This window comes from Erythrolamprus reginae, chromosome 9 (assembly GCF_031021105.1).
Source record: "Erythrolamprus reginae isolate rEryReg1 chromosome 9, rEryReg1.hap1, whole genome shotgun sequence".
NCBI classification, from domain to species: Eukaryota; Metazoa; Chordata; class Lepidosauria; order Squamata; family Dipsadidae; genus Erythrolamprus; species Erythrolamprus reginae.
Window position 1 is genome coordinate 17,090,506 of NC_091958.1, and position 16,937 is coordinate 17,107,442.

A 16,937-nucleotide genomic window follows, 5' to 3' on the forward strand; every position below is an offset into this window, starting at 1 on the left:
CGTGGAGTGTTATCAAAGGAGAGTTGGTGTTATCTGCATTTTCTCTCAGCGTTTTTGTTCCTGGCTCGTGGCCCAGCAGCCTTGAAGACTGGTGGGAGGTGTGTGTGTCTGTTAGCTGAACAGCCTTGTGTGGCATTAAGGATCCTGTGTTTCTGTATGAACAATCGCCTTTGTGTATCTATTTGGAGTTCCAGTGTTTTCCTGATCTGTAAGGACATTTTCTGTTGGCTTCTTTTCTCTTTACCATTATAAAACTGTGTTTGGATTCAACTGGTGTGTCTGGCTTATCTTTTTGGGTTGGTCATAGCTTCCGGAGTGACCCAGACAGAACAGTAAGTAAGTAAGTAAATATATAAATAAGTAAGCAAGCAAGCAAGCAAGCAAGCAAGCAAGCAAGCAAGCAAGCAAGCAAGCAAGCAAGCAAATAAATAAATAACCAACCAACCAAACAAACAAACAAACAAACAAACAAACAACTTTAAAGGCTACTTATTCTACTTCACAGCTGAGAACTGTTTGTTTTCCAATGCATAGTGTATATCATGGTGTTCATCAACAGCCGGTAGTATTATGTCAAGTTGTTTAAACTGCAAGCTCTTCAGCACAATGTGTTCCGTACAAGTTCTGACCCTGTAATTGACATGATGGGAGAACCTTAAGTTTCTAAAAGATTTTTAATGTCACTCTTGCAGGATGTTTTTCTTTGGCATCTATGCCCATTGCCATCTGGTTGTTGTTTGTGCAGCTCAAGTTTTTAACACATTTCAAGATGGTGCTATGATTAAGTTGATACGAGATACACCAGTAATCAAGAAAGTCTATAATTAGGAGCAAATCTCTGCAAACATAAATCAACATGACTCGTTACAAGTCAAAGCAAAATGCTAAATAAGTCATTGAGACAGCTCTTGATAGTAAGGAAGGTTCAAGCACTACGCAGAAGTTTTCAGAAGATATCGAGCCCTGAATTGTGCCTGAGGATGAAATAACTCACCAAGTGATGTTTGATGATGCAAAGGGCCTGACTTTCAGGCAAGAAGGCCAGTTTAAAACCAGCTAAAGTTGCATAAAGTTGACCAACCAAATATTCCTATAAATTCATTACTTTATTCATGAGTAAAACTGTATATATTATAAGAGGCAGAGATGCATGCCCTGCTTTCAAGAGAGAAGATTAACAAAATTCTTCATGATTGCATTAACTGCATTTTGCAGAATTGAGGTCCAGTCTTGAGATGCCTAGGCATGCTCAAATTATACACTGATATAAGCCTCCTTCTATCAGAGGCTATGGTCCATTGCTTTTAGTATTCTTAATATTTTTTTAAAAATCCTTTTTTGCTTGCCTGACAATGGTTTGAGAAATAGAAAATCTGGCCATGATACGTGGACTGGGTCTAGGACAGTGACTGTCTAGGACTGGGTCTAGGACAGTGACCTTTTTTTCCTTGGGTGCTGAAAAATTGTAGGAGTGCACTATTGTGCACACGCGAGTGCCCACACCCATAATTCAATGCCTTAGGAGAGAGAAAACAGCTTCCCCAACCCCCTGGAGGCCTTCTGGAGGCTCTCTGGAGGCCGGAAATGACCTATTTCCCAACTTCTGGTGGGCCCAGTAGGCTCATGTTTTGCCCTCCCCAGGATTCAAAGGCTTCCCTGGAGCCAGAGGAGCATAAAAACATCCTCCCCCATCCCCCTGGAGGCTCTCTGGAAGCCAAAAATCCCCTCTCAGAGCCTCTGTGCGAGCCAAAAATTAGCTGGCCAGCACAGACAGGTGAGTTGGAGCTGAGCTAGGGCAACAGTTCATGTGCCAGCAGAGATGGTTTCAATGTGCCACCTGTGGTCTAGGACCTTCTGTGTGAAAAACACAAATTTTGAAATATTTATTTGTAAAATTTATTAGCCACCCATATCACCTGAAGGTAATTCTGGGCAGCTTACCATCATAAACTTTATTAACACTGTTAGAAAGCCTTTACCCATTCAATTGTAATTGAAGATACATATCATAGCTTCCACCTATAATCTTCATGGATTGTAGGTTGAAAATGGAACTTGTACTACACAGAGAGATTTCTCTCGCTTCTGTTGCTTTTAACTGCTACTCCCAACCACCTCTACATAGTTCAATAAAGATGTACTATCTTTAATTAACATTAAATACTATAGTGGGCTGATTAGAAAAGATTTGTGGAAGACTGTCTCTCTGTATGAAAACTGCAGAAGTTTATTGCCCAGGCAAAGATGGAAACATACCGAAACAGGGAGGGATGGATTGCAAAGATGTTGGGATTTGCAGAAATGTCAAAATTGACCTCTTTGATCAGAGATCAGACAGCAAGTACTTCCACCCTGCTGTTCTGTTCGGGTCTGTGAGACCCGAAATCAAGGTTTGAGACCCTGTAAAAAATTTTCCCTGCATATCTGAAACTTGAAATTTCATGACTTTTCATCATTTCAGGGGTTCTCTCTATGAGAATTTTTTTTGGGGGGTGGGAGGTTTCTTTCTTGCTGGAAAAAAAAAACTCCCTAATGTTATGTTCCCGGGTCACCCTGACCCGGACCGAAAACTCTTCATTTGCAGTGCTTATGTTTGGTCTTTTTGAAAGCTTTTTTCACTTGGAAAGTAGTCTGAACATTTCTTCACACAATGGAATGAAAATTGAACTGAAAAAATTAATCCTTATTGGTTTATTTTGCCCATAAATGTGCCTCCCCCCCGTTTTTGTGAAAGTTTTTTCAATTTATGGATAGTTTTGCTTGCAAAATGCAGTCTATTTTACTGGAGTTGGTGTGGGAATGGTACCTTGAACATTTCTGAATATAAGAAAAATATAAAGGAACTGAAAAAAATGATTCTTACTGTTTTTTTAACATCAGAAATAAGGCCCCCCCCCCCCTGGCTGCTTGCAACAATTTTCACTTTTTATTTTTTTATGCTCCAAATCCGAAATATTCTTTAAAATCTTACGCATTCATTTACTCAATTTAACAATGCTGATCATCAAAAAAATATTTGTGGGGGTGGGGGAAAAATTTTTTTCTTGGCAAAAAAAAAGTCACATTTACTCTGTTCGGGTCATATAGACCCGGATCAAAATGATTTTTTTTAGGTACTTGAATTTGGTCTTTTTGAAAACTTTTTCCACTGAAAAACTAGTTTGAACATTTATGAACATAATGATATGAAAATTGAACTGGAAAAATTGAGACTTATATTTTTATTTTGATCAAAAAGCCCCTCCCCCCATCCTTTTTGAATTTCGTGTCAATTTATATTTTTTAAGGCTACAAATCCCTAAGGAATTTTCCCCCAAAAGGTTTGATATACTAAATTGAACAATCCTGAACATAAGAAAAATATAAATGAACTGAAAAAAATGACTCTTATTGGTTTATTGTTTTATACTCGAGTATAAGCCTACTCGAGTATAAGCCTATTTGAGTATAAGCATGGGGGCCCATTTATGAGCAAAATAAACCAATAAGGATCATTTTTTCAGTTTAATTTTTATATCATTATGTTCAGAAAGGTTCAAGCTACCAATCCCACACCAAAATAGAATAGTAAAATAGAATGCATTTTGCAGGCAAAATTATCAATAAACTCAAAAGTTTTGATATACTAAATTGAACAATCCTAAACATAAGAAAAATAGAAATGAACTGAAAAAAATGATTCTTATTGGTTTATTTTTGAATATAAGACCATATCATTTTATACTCGAGTATAAGCCTACTCGAGTATAAGCCTATTTGAGTATAAGCATGGGGGCCCATTTATGAGCAAAATAAACCAATAAGGATTAATTTTCTCAGTTCAATTTTCATATCATTGTGTGCAGAAATGTTCAAGCTACCAATCCCACACCAACTTTAGTAAAATAGAATGGATTTTGCAAGCAAAACTATCCATAAATTGAAAAAACTTTCACAAAAACGGGGGGGGGAGGCACATTTATGTGCAAAATAAACCAATAAGGATTAATTTTTTCAGTTCAATTTTCATTCCATTGTGTGCAGAAATGTTCAAACATGTTTCCAGGTGAAAAAAGCTTTCAAAAAGACCAAACATAAGCACTGCAAATGAAGAGTTTTCGGTCCGGGTCAGGGTGACCCGGGAACATAACATTAGGGACTTTTTTCGAACAGAACAGCAGGGTTAAAAACTGGAGAGCTCATGTGGACTTTTTGATGAAAATGGGGGGGGGGGAGTTTATGAATTTGCTGATTCATAAATTTGTTCTATCAGAAGAAGAGAAATGTGGGATAATTTTAAAGAGACAGAGAGAGAGAGAGAGAAGAGACAGAGAGAGAGAGAGAGAAAAGAGACAGAGAGAGACAGAGAGAGAGAGAAGAGACAGAGAGAAACAGAGAGAGACAGAGAGAGAGAAGAGACAGAGAGAGAGAAGAGACAGAGAGAGAGAGAGAGAAGAGACAGAGAGAGAGGGAGAGAGAGAAGAGACAGAGAGAGAGAGAAGAGACAGAGAGAGAGAAGAGAGAGAGAGAAGAGACAGAGAGAGACAGAGAGAGAAAAAAGAGAGAGAGACCTAGAGAGAGAGAGATAAGATACATAAGATAAATAACATGATAAATTTGTGGTAAATATCAGAAGTCATTTCTTAATATATCCTTTTTTGATTTTTGTACTTTTTTCCAAACTTTTCTTATTTTCTCATTTCACATTACTGTTTCTTTTCTTTAATTTTCCTTTATATTAATTCAGGATTTAATCCTTGTGATTTTTAACTAAACCTGTGTATGTGTGAGTGTGCTTCTGTTCATTATTCTTGGATGTTCTGACAATAAGCACATGAGAGTCTGGAGCCAGGATTGATTTTAGTTATGATTTTCGTTAGGCGTTGGTCAAGACATGCAACACAGTATTGGAGATAGTTCTGATGCTCCGAGGCTCCTTTTTGATATGCCTACACACTCCCCCCTCTGGGTCTCAGAGGACAAATGATAGCAAATGCATGAAAGGATAAAGGAGAAGCAGCCCCTCTGGCTTTCCACACTTCAATAAGGCTTCAAGAAAAGACATTAGGTGGGAGGTTCTTCTGAACTCCCTCTCAGCAGGAGACGTTTGAGAGTATTGAAAATAAGATGGGAGAAGTTGTCGAGGGGAAGGTGTGAGCTTCCTTTGCAGGAAAACCAGACTTTCGGGAAATGTTCAAATCGCCTTATCATAGTCTTAATATAAATGAATAAATGTGGTGGCGCAGGAGCAGTGAAGGGCAGCCAAAATTTTTACTGTCGTACTGCGGGCGTTTCTTATTTTGTGGGCGTGGCTTGATGGTCATGTGACTGGGAAGGAGTGGCTTGCTGGCCATGTGAGAGTGGTGCGCCAGGTGGTGTTTTGGTAATATAAAAATAGTCCTAAGGGCATTTGCTAACATGTTGGAAGCTGCCCTGAGTCTAAGGAGAAGGGCGGCATAAAAATTGAATGAATGAATGAATGAATGGATGGATGGATGGATGGATGGATGGATGGATGGATGAAAGAATGAATGAATGAATGAATGAAAGAATGAAAGAATGAATGAATGAATGAATGAATGAATGAAAGAAAGAAAGAAAGAAAGAAAGAATGAATGAATGAATGAATGAATGAATAAATAAATAAATAAATAAATAAATAAATAAATTTGGATTTAAACTTGCAGATCTATGAATTTGTAGCTTCATTATTTGTTGATGTCATAGACGTATTTTATGGTTCTGTTGATGTTTTACTCAAATGCTGTAAAGCTGCCAGAATTTGTAGGCAGCACCAAGCATTAAGAGCCTCAGTGGTGCAGAGGTTAGAGTGCAGTACTGCAAGCCGCCCCGAGTCTACGGAAAGGGGCAGCATACAAATCTAATAAATAAATAAATAAATAAAGCTACTTCTGCTGATCACCGGCTGCCAGCAGTTTGGCAGATTGAATCTCACCAGGGTCAAGGTTGACTTACCCTTTCATCCTTCCAAGGTCAGTAAAATGAGGACCCAAATTGTTGGGGGAAATAGGCTGACTCTCTGTAAAATGCTGAGAGAGGGCTGTAAAGCACTGTGAAGCGGTATATAAGTCTAAATGCTATTGCTATTGACCAATCTGTTGCTGAAGTCGTATTTTCTGCAATCGAGTTTGGAGCGGTTTTCTTTGAGTTTGCATCTATGGTTTTCCCATGTACTATTGTGGTTGAAGATGAAGTCATCATTAATGGGTAGGATGTTGTAGCAGACAATTTTTTGTACTACACTTAAGTCAGACCCTAGGCAGCGTAGTTCTAGGTTGCCCAGGTCCAAAATTTCAAGCCTGGTGGCATAAGGCATAATATCTTCTGAAATCATTAAGATGTTCACTTAGGACTGAAAAGAAATAGGTTCATATCCAAGCTTTGTCACCAAAATTCACAGTTCCTTGGTGATTATTTGAAGGGACATCCCAATATGATAAGGCCTCCTGCTCGAAGTGAAAAACTGCACAAATGATATTCCCAAAATAGTTACAGTGATACCTTGCCTTACAAACTTAATTGGTTCCGGGATGAGGTTCTTAAGGTGAAAAGTTTGTAAGACGAAACAACGTTTCCAATAGGATTCAATGGAAAAGCGATTAATGTGTGCAAGCTCAAAATTCACCCCTTTTGCCAGCCGAAGCGCCCATTTTTGCACTGCTGGGATTCCCCTGAGGCTCCCCTCCATGGGAAACCTCCATGTGTTTTTGCAATGCTGCAGCGGAATCCCAGCAAGGGAATCCCAGCATTACAAAACCGAGCGCTTCGCTGGCAACGGAAGTCCGGAGGTGGGGTTTCCCAGTGAAGGGAGCATCAGTGAAATCACAGCATCGCAAAAACACAAAAGTCCTCGAAACCCCACCTCAAGACCTCTGTGTTTTTGCGATGCTGCGATTTCACTGAGGCTCCCCTCACTGGGAAACCCCACCTCCGGACTTCCGTTGCCAGCAAAGCGTCCATTTTTGCGCTGCTGGGATTCCCCTGCAGCATCACAAATACATGGAAGTCCAGAGGTTGGGTTTCCCATGGAGGGGAGTCTCAGGGGAATCCCAGCAGCGCAAAAATGGGTGCTTTGTTGGTAACCGAAGTCCGGAAGAGGGGCATCCCAGTGGTGGCGGTGGGTTTGTAAGGTGAAAATAGTTTGTAAAAAGAGGCAAAAAAATCTTAAACGCCGGGTTTGTATCTCAAAAAGTTTGTATGACGAGGCATTTGTAAGATGAGGTATCACTGTATTATGATTAAGTAATCAGATTTATTGCTGGGTAAAAACTTCACTAAGTTTCCCATATCCATAATGGCAGTACAGCTTCATTACCCAGCATCAGGCACAATGTAATTTAATTCTCACATCTGAATGTTTCCATAGACCTTTGGCTTTTGTACAGGCATACCAATGGCATTTCTAAATACAGTTTATTAGGTTTTCTGCATAAGGAAGAATCCTCCAATGCAGGAGAAAATAACCTTTTACAATATTAATAAAAGCTCTCTATATTTATTACATTTCTTTGACCTGTAGCCTCAGAAATATCGAAGGTGCCATGAATTCATGCACCTAGCTTGGGTTAGTCACCACATTTAGAAGAGATGTGTCCAGGTTTTTACATTTTGGCACATTTCTAACAATTACCGAGGGACAGGCTTTAATGGTGTCATCCTTGATTGTGAACGTACACAAACGATGATTAGCAATGATTTATGCAGTGACTAAGTAATTCATCTTAGTCATTTAGGACTTTAAAGTGATCCAAGCTGACAGCTCTGATTGTTCTGTGACTGTTTTCTTTGATAATGTTAAGGCTTTTGCTTTATATAAACGTTAAACTTTGGAGAAGAATGAAGGCTCTATGCAGCCAGTGTAAATATTATGCCATGAAGCTGATGATGTTCTTTGACTAAATTCCCTTCTAATGGAGCAGGAAGGCCGAGATTAGAAGCTTTTGATTATTGTTCTCTCTCTTGTCAAAGCAAAATAAAATAAGAAGGGGGGAAAAACCTGAACACGCTATCACTTACGGTACCGACTGAAATGATGTAAAATACACACACACACACACACACACACACACACACACACAAAAGCTTTGCAAAGGGAAGTTTGACCAACTTCTTAAAGAGAGGGACAGCATACAAGAGGGGCGGCATACAAAGCTTTGCAAAGGAAGTTTGACCAACTTCTTAAAGAGAGGGGCGGCATCTACGTAGAGGGGCGGCATACAAATCTGATGAATAAAATAAATAAATAAATAAATAAATAAAGAAATAAAGAAAGAAAGAAAGAAAGAAAGAAAGAAAGAAAGAAAGAAAGAAAGAAAGAAAGAAAGAAAATTAATTGGGATTAAATATGATTGTTCCAACTTTCAATACATCAATTCCCAACTAAATTCTTAAAAGCATCTTGAGTACAGATTGTTTTAGATTTCTTTTCAAAAGCTAATCAATTCTTCCGCAGGCAGATCAGTCAAAAAGCTTGGCTGAGCTTGGCCTATAGTAAAACAACTAAAAAACAACAATTAGAAAGTTTTCTTTTTACCTCCTAGGGTAAAATCAGTTTCCAAAACGGAAGGAGGGAGAGAAGAAAGGATCCTGAAAGAGTTGTGCTGGCATTGTTTTTATTCATACCTGCTTTGATAAATACATCTGAACCTATTTCTTAAACGAAGGATATATTTTTCAGTTTATTATCTATATTTAAATCTTTCTATCTAGCCCCCAGCCTTGTCATACCGATCCAAATATATGTATTTCAAGCAAGACATGAATTTATATGCCGCCCCGAGTTTTCGGAGAGGGGCGGCATATAAATCCAATAAATTGAATAAATTGAATTGAAGAATGAATGCCAATTCAGAGTCAATTACATTTAAATTCAGAGGCCACTGAAATCTATATTGATTAAATGGTTACTGTATTTTTTTTCTCTTAGAGGAAAAAAATTCCTGCTGATGCTTGCATTCCTCCACTTTAACACCCCATATCATCTCCATCAACAACTGATCCCAGGGTCTAGTGCAAAATCCATGTCCAACTCAACCTTTTTAGGCAGCTTATAATTCTAAAATTCTAAAACACTATCAATCCTAAGTCTAGAAAGCTTAGAACTACGATGCCTGAAATATGATCTAAGTATTGCCCACAAAATCATATGCTGCAACGTCCTGCCTGTCAATGACTACTTCAGCTTCAACTGTAACAACACAAGAGCACGCAACGAATTCAAACTTAATATTAATCGCTTCCAGCTTGACTGTAAAAAATATGACTTTAGCAATCGAGTTGTCGAAGCGTGGAACTCATTACCGGACTCAGTAGTGTCAACCCCTAACCCCCAACATTTCTCCCTTAGACTATCCACGATTGACCTCTCCAGGTTCCTAAGAGGTCAGTAAGGGGCGTACATAAGTGCACTAGCCTCCCTTTTGTCCCCTGTCCAATTGTCTCTCCTTATCTCATACATCATATATCTTTTCTTCCTTTCATATATCTTCTCCTCTACATTTATATCTTTTCTTTATATATAATACTTCATGTCTATCCTCTTCAATATGTATTGTGTATTGGACAAAATAAATAAATAAGTAAGTAAGTAAGTAAGTAAGTAAACAAACAAACAAACAGACAGACAAACAAACAAACAAACAAAGACATTAAAACAATAAATATATTTCCAATTATCCCTATCAGGGTAAACTTTCTTACTTTCTATATGGTGCTTACGTACCTCTGGGCAAGGTTTTTTGTGAATATCTTATTATCTTATATCACATAAACTGTATCCCTTCATTGGGATTGTGCTCCATAGTCAAAATAAGGAACCCAACATACCATATGTTTTGGACTATAAGATGCACCTTTTTCTCCCCTAAAAGAGGGTGGAAATGTCAGTGCATCTTATACACTGAATACAACCATTTTTGCTGTCCTGAAGCCCCACCCCTATGTCCCATTTTTTACAAAAATGGGGTGGGCAGAGGGTTTGGGAAGCCTACAGAGAGCTCCTGGGTGCTGAGGGATACCAAAAATGCCCCTGTTTTTGTGAAAAATTGGCCATTTTTCATCCATTTTTCCACAAAAATAACGTGGACAAAGAGTCTGGGAATCCTGCTGAGAGCTTCTGGAGACTGGGGGGGGAAGGCAAAAATGCCCCCATTTTTGTGGGGAAAAAAACAGGTGAAAATGGCCCATTTTTCACAAAAATGGGAGCATTTTTGCCATTCCCCAGCACCCAGGCGCTCACTGCAGGCTTCCCAGACCCTCTGACAACCCCATTTTTGTGAAAAAATGGGCAAAAAATGGCCCGTTTTTCTCAAAAATGGGAGTGGTTTTGCCTTCTAATTACCCCATCTAGCATGACTGGAGGAGGAATTCTGGGAGTTGAAGTCCACAAGACTTAAAGCTGTCAAGTTTGAAATTTGTAAAAAGTGTACATGGTTGTAAAAAGTACAAGAGTCGTCCAGAAAGTAATGCACCACATTTTATTTTTGCAGCCTACAGTAATGGTATGAATTGAAACTTTAGATATACATTACAGTAGTACCTCTAGATACGAGCTGCTCCACATGTGAGTATTCCAAGTTACGAGCCACGATGGGAGCGAAATTTCTGTTCGACACCCGAGCTCAAATTCGGGATACCAGCCAAGCTTCCACTAGGTGGTGCAAGAATCCTTGCTTCTGGTTATCTCGGCGGTGAAAAACAAAGTCTAAAGGCATTCGTTCGAGATGCGAGTTGATCGACATACGAGCTCGGTTCTGGAACGAATTAAACTCATATCTAGAGGTACTACTGTATTTGAATTGTCAGGAGTGCATGTATAAATTTTGTGTTTCTTCAGATAGATAGTGTAGCTGAAGCAGTGTTTCGAAATGGCGTCTGTAAGTGATGTACGTTACAAGCAGTGTGTTGACATTGAATTTCTCACTGCAGAGAAAGAAACTTCATAAGAAGAGCCATGCTGAATCAGGCCAAAGCCCATCGAGTCCAGCATTCTGTGTCACACATGGGGATCTTGAGCAGAAGGAGAAGACAACCCCCCCTTTCCCTTGACCCCCCAACAAATGGTACTCAAGGGAATCCTTCTTGCCTCAACCAACATAGAGGTGGCATATGGACATCCGTTTCACGACTTCCACTTGTTTGGGTCATTAAAGGATGCCATTCACGGATGACATTTTGAGGATGGCGAAGAGGTGATTTGCACAGTGCAGAAGTGGGTTTGTGACCAGAACAAGAAGTTGTACCGACACGCCCTAGTGTCTCGCTGGAGGAAAGCCATAGAACGGAATGGAGATTATGTGTAGAAGAAACATAATTCTTTCTTGTGTGTAAGTTTCATTGTATTCAATAAATAATTGTTGATGAAAAAATGTGGTGCATTACTTTCTGGGTGACCCTTGTATATACATGTTTGTAAAAAATATTCTGCTACACTGGTATTTTATTAAATTATATATTACTACACTGTTTTGTTCAGAATGCTTTTTTCCTTGTTTCCCATCTATAAAATCTAGTTGCATCTCATACTCCGTTGCGTCTTATACTCTGAAAAATATGGTAATTAAAATTTTAAAAATAGTTTGTTTATTTATTATTTCAATTTCTAGGCTGCCCTTCCCCAAAGACTCGGGATCGCTTACAACATAGAAATAAATATAAAGACATAGCATGTTAGAAATCGACCAATTAAAAAATCAAAAATCCATTAGACATACTAAAATTGTTGTGACATCCCCAAAACGTTGTGACTTTGGATTGCAACTAAAAGTTCTATGAAGTTATCTCCTTCCTCTCCTTAAAATTTCATTGTCTACAGGTGTTGTGTGCTGGTAATAGAAGTCTAACAGTTGTTAAGCAAAGTGAGCTTGACACCTTCGCTGTGTCATTCCCTAGGTAAGGCTAAATCTTCATGTCTTTCTTTCATTGTCAAAAACCCATGGACAGCCTCGGGCCTTTGCGATCGTACCTTTCTGTACTGTGAGTTCAGAGGCCTTGCCATTCTAAACATGCAGCCTCCCACGGGGATACCAAGCCAGCTTCAAAGGAAGAAGGAATGGATTGTAATGTGCATTAAAAGCAAAATTTAATAGGTACAGCTGTTGGGGTGGGGTGGAGTGGGGAAGACCTGGGAAAAAATTCACATGTAAAAGTAAACTAGGAGGAGAAAAATAAAAGAAATGCATAGCCCAAATTTCTATTTGACTGTAAAACTAAGAAGACTGGAGAGAAACCTGTTGTGGTTAGCTTTGGCCCAGCTCCTGCCCCAAGGACTGTGGATGTGGGGGAGACATCCACATGCTGCAGGCCTGTTTTGCCCCCGGTGGAATCTGATGATGAAGGCTCCTCTGACCAAGAAGACATGAGTGACAGGGAGGAGGAGAGTGGGGCAGACAGCTCAGAAGGAGATCAATTATCTAGCTCCTCCTTGGATTCAGAGCAAGAGTTAATGATATAGCCACACATGCGGAGAGCAATGCATAGGCAGCAAAAACTGAGAGATTATTATCAAAGAAAATGAGGCCACCTGTGGTTGGGTGGGGCTGTGGTGATTTGTGAGGCTGCTATAAATAGCAGCCTGTGGGTTTGGCCATTGTGGAGGATTATCTGATCGTTGTGTTTCGTGCCTGCTTTACTGACTTGGACCTTTTGTGTGCTGATTTTTCCCCACTTTGAAACTAAACCAGGGCAAAGTGTGTTTCACTTTGTGAAAAAAGGACTGTGAATTGCCTCACAGCTGCAAGCTAAGTATCACAGAACTGATAAGGGACTTGTACAAATTACCAGTTTGTTTGGAGACAAGTGCTCTTTGCTATGTTTGTTTATTTAGATTTGTATGCCAAAAGAGGGCTTGGTTTAAGTGAAGTTTCATTATAAAGAACATTGTTTTGAATTTTCAAACTTGTGTGTGTCTGAAATTTGTACCTGTGAATTTTTGGGAGGATTCTACCAGAGAGCCCGGCAGAACAGAAACCTATCATATGGAAACATCTATATAGTACCGCACACAGCTGCCGTTAAAAGGAATCTTTAAGCTGTCAAGACCTGCAAGCTGATCAAAAAGTGAAAAGAGAATGACACCTTGAAGCTGACCATATAAATGCAGAGAATCTTCCTGGGATGGCTGTCTATAAAAGATAGGCTTCAGTAGCTTTCTTAAGAATATAGTAGTGCATTAACTTATTCCAGGGAGGGGGGTAATGCTCTGTTTATATTTAAGGCTGCCCCATGATAAGAGAAAACTGACAATCACAATGTTGAATAAACTCACTTTAATCCCCTTTTCTCTCTTTGGATGTCATTGAAATACCCTTGTCGTGCAGTTACTCTTGTATTTAACAGTTGTCATTTAGCAAAATGGAGGGTGGAGGATGGTTCTTCTACCAAAATGCCTTGAAATAATAATAATAATAATAATAATAATAATAATAATAATAATAATAATGTTGTGTTTATTATTGTTGTTAGCCACCCTGAGTCTGCAGAGAGGAGCGGCATACAAATCCAATTAATAATAATAATAATAATAATAATAATAATAATAATAATAATAATATTATTATTATTATTATTATTATTATTATTATTATTATTATTATTATTATTATTAATTGGATTTGTATGCCGCTCCTCTCTGCAGACTCAGGGTGGCTAACAACAATAATAAACACAACATGTACAATCCAATAATAAAAACAACTAAAAACCCCTATTATAAAACCAAACATACACACAAACATACCATGCATAACTTGTAATGGCCTAGGGGGAAGAGCTATCTCAACTCCCCCATGCCTGGTGGTATAAATGAGTCTTAAGTAGTTTACAAAAGACAGGGAGGGTGGGGGCAGTTCTAATCTCCGGGGGAAGTTGGTTCCAGAGTGCCGGGGCCGCCACAGAGAAGGCTCTTCCCCTGGGGCCCGCCAAACAACATTGTTTAGTCGACGGGACCCGAGAAGGCCAACTCTGTGGGACCTTATCGGTCGCTGGGATTAGTGCGGTAGCAGGCGGTTCCGGAGGTAATGTGACTAATGGCATTTCATTTAAGGATTTTTTTAAAAAAAAAATTAAAAATTGGGGATGAAAGAAGGAATCCATTGTGCTTAGGATGGAAAATTCTGCTGCCTGTTAACAGTGCATGATTAAGAAAGTTAATTATTTTCTATTATTCAATGAATGTAGGCTAATGGTTGGATTCGTCTATGGGACAGGACCTTTCTATCATTAAGGAGGGAAAATATGCATCTTAATATTCTGCAATTAATATGCAACTATGGTGGAACAATAAATGTCTTTAGCTGAAGCATACTAAAAGAAACTGATTCCACTTTTTTCTTTGATCAGGTGCTTCTATCAGCTGTGACCTTGGCAAGAGATCTACTTGTCAAGCTGAAGCCTATTTGCTGATGACTCTAAAGTGTGCAATAGGTTTGATATTCCTGGAGGCGTCTGTAATATGGCAAATGATTTATCTTTACTAGATAAGTGGTCAAAGCAACGGAAACTGCAGTTTAATGTTTCCATACGTAAAATAATGCACTTGGGGGAAAGGAATCCTCAATCTGAGTATTGTATTGGCAGTTCTATGTTAGCCATAACTTTAGAAGAGAAGGATTTAGGGGTAGTGATTTCTGACAGTCTCAAAATGGGTGAACAGTGCGGTCAAGTGGTAGAATGCTTTGCTGCACAGCTAGAGTTATAACAAACAGGAAGAGGGAGATTGTGATCCCGCTGTATAGAGAGCTGGTGAGACCACATTTGGAATACTGTGTTCAGTTCTGGAGACCTCACCTACAAAATTATTGATAAAATTGAATGGGTCCAAAGATGGACTACAAAAATGGTGGAAGGTCTTAAGCATAAAACCTATCAGGAAAGACTTAATGAACTCATTCTGTCTGGATCTTGCAACATTATCCTGGGACATGTGTATTTGCCTTCATTTGTAGTTATGATTGCAATTGAAGTATTCTCCTATAGAATTTCAGAGATACTGATGAAAATTTGTATTGCTTCAGTTTCAGGATAGGAAATAGTTATACCAGGTATTGCATTTAGGTTTGACATTTCCGTTTTTAAAAACATTTGCAACTCTCTTTATCTCTTTAACCTTTAAAGGTCAATGATTTTATTTTTCATTTTTTAAATATTTAATTTACTTGTTTCTGTTGTTTGCATTTTCTGTGTATATGTATGAGTGGGTGTGAGTGTCTGCATATATGAGTATACACACACATACACCACACACAAGCTTGCTCCTCAAGAAAGTAACTCCCAAGAGGAGCAGAATCGAGCTCATACACTTGCACATAAATGAAGGGACTAAATAAAGAATATGTAAATCTAGATCAATTTTCAGTACAGTGGTACATCTACCTAAGAACAGCTCTACTTACAAATCTTTCTAGATAAGAACCAGATGTTCAAGATTTTTTTGCCTCTTCTCAAGAAACATTTTCTACTTAACAACCCGAGCCTCCGAAACTGTAATTGGAAAAGGCCGGGAGAAGCCTCCGTGGGGCCTCTCTAGGAATCTCCTGGGAGGAAACAAGGCCGGAAAAGGCCAGGAGAAGTCTCCGTGGGGCCTCTCTAGGAATCTCCTGGGAGGAAACAGGGTCTCCACCCTCCCTGTGGTCTCCCCAATTGCATGCATTATTTGCTTTTACATTGATTCCTATGGGAAAAATTGCTTCTTCTTACAAACTTTTCTACTTAAGAACCTCGTCACAGAACGAATTAAGTTCGTAAGTAGAGTTATCACTGTATATGTAATGGAGATAAATTATTATTATGCTTATGAAAGAGTCAGGCTGGTATAATGGTTGGAAACTGGAAGATTTGTGGCTTTTAGTCCACCCTTAGGGGGGGGAAAAGCAGGTAAGTGACCTTGAGCCCTATCAGAACCTCTCAACTCTAGGAAGAAGATAGAGGCAAACTACCTCTAAAAAGTTGGGTCTAGTTGTGAAGGTAGCTGGCTATAAAGTGTAAGACCATGGGTTCTAGGCCCACCTATGCCATGAAGGCCTGAGTCAATCACTCTCTTTCTTGCCAGTGAAGGACTGCAAAAATTTTTACTACCACACTGTGGTTGTGGCTTGTCGGCCATGTGACCATGTGGGAATGGCTTGCTGATCATGTGACAGTGGGTGGCTTAAAGGTCATGTGACTGGCTTAAAGGTGGCCAATTTGACGTCACATCAAGGATTTGGGTTAAGGTTAGGGTGCCTGGCCTCTTCTCACCTCAAAGAGATACAATTTCCCTATCTATTTACTATTACTGAACATCTAAAATATACTCTTTAATTCTATGTATATATGCCATATGTGTACATACATATTACACACAAAAATATACATTATCTACTGTATAAACTATATGTGTATGTACACACGCATAGCTCTTCTAAAATTATACACATTCAACCTCATTTACTGTGATAGGAAAAACATACCCAAAGCTCAGAAGGGAAAAAAATAAAAAAAAATCAAACCTGACAGTACTTGTAGGAGCCCATCACTATCTCTCACCCAACTCACCTGACAACTCACCTGTTGTGGGGAATATAGGGGGAGAAAGGTATAGTAGATATGTTCACTGCCATGAGTTATTGTAAAAATAATTAAGGTGAGATACAAATTAAACAAATCAAAGTCACCAAAGAAAATAGCGCCGGCGGACTTACCCGCCGGTGCCTTTTGCAGGAGGGCTCGGGGAGACCGGACACATGGCGAAGCCGCCATGTTGTTTTCGGCCGAAGTCTCGTGAGATCGCGAGACTTCGGCTGATGATCAGGCCACAGTGGCCTGATCAGTGACGTGTCCGGGCGGGGCCTGTCAGAGCTATAAAGGGGCGTGCAGGCCCGGGCTCAGCCTTTTCGCCTGGACATTCGCCTCGAGCAGACACCCACCCGCCCTCCCTATTTTACAGTGTGCTATTATGGGTC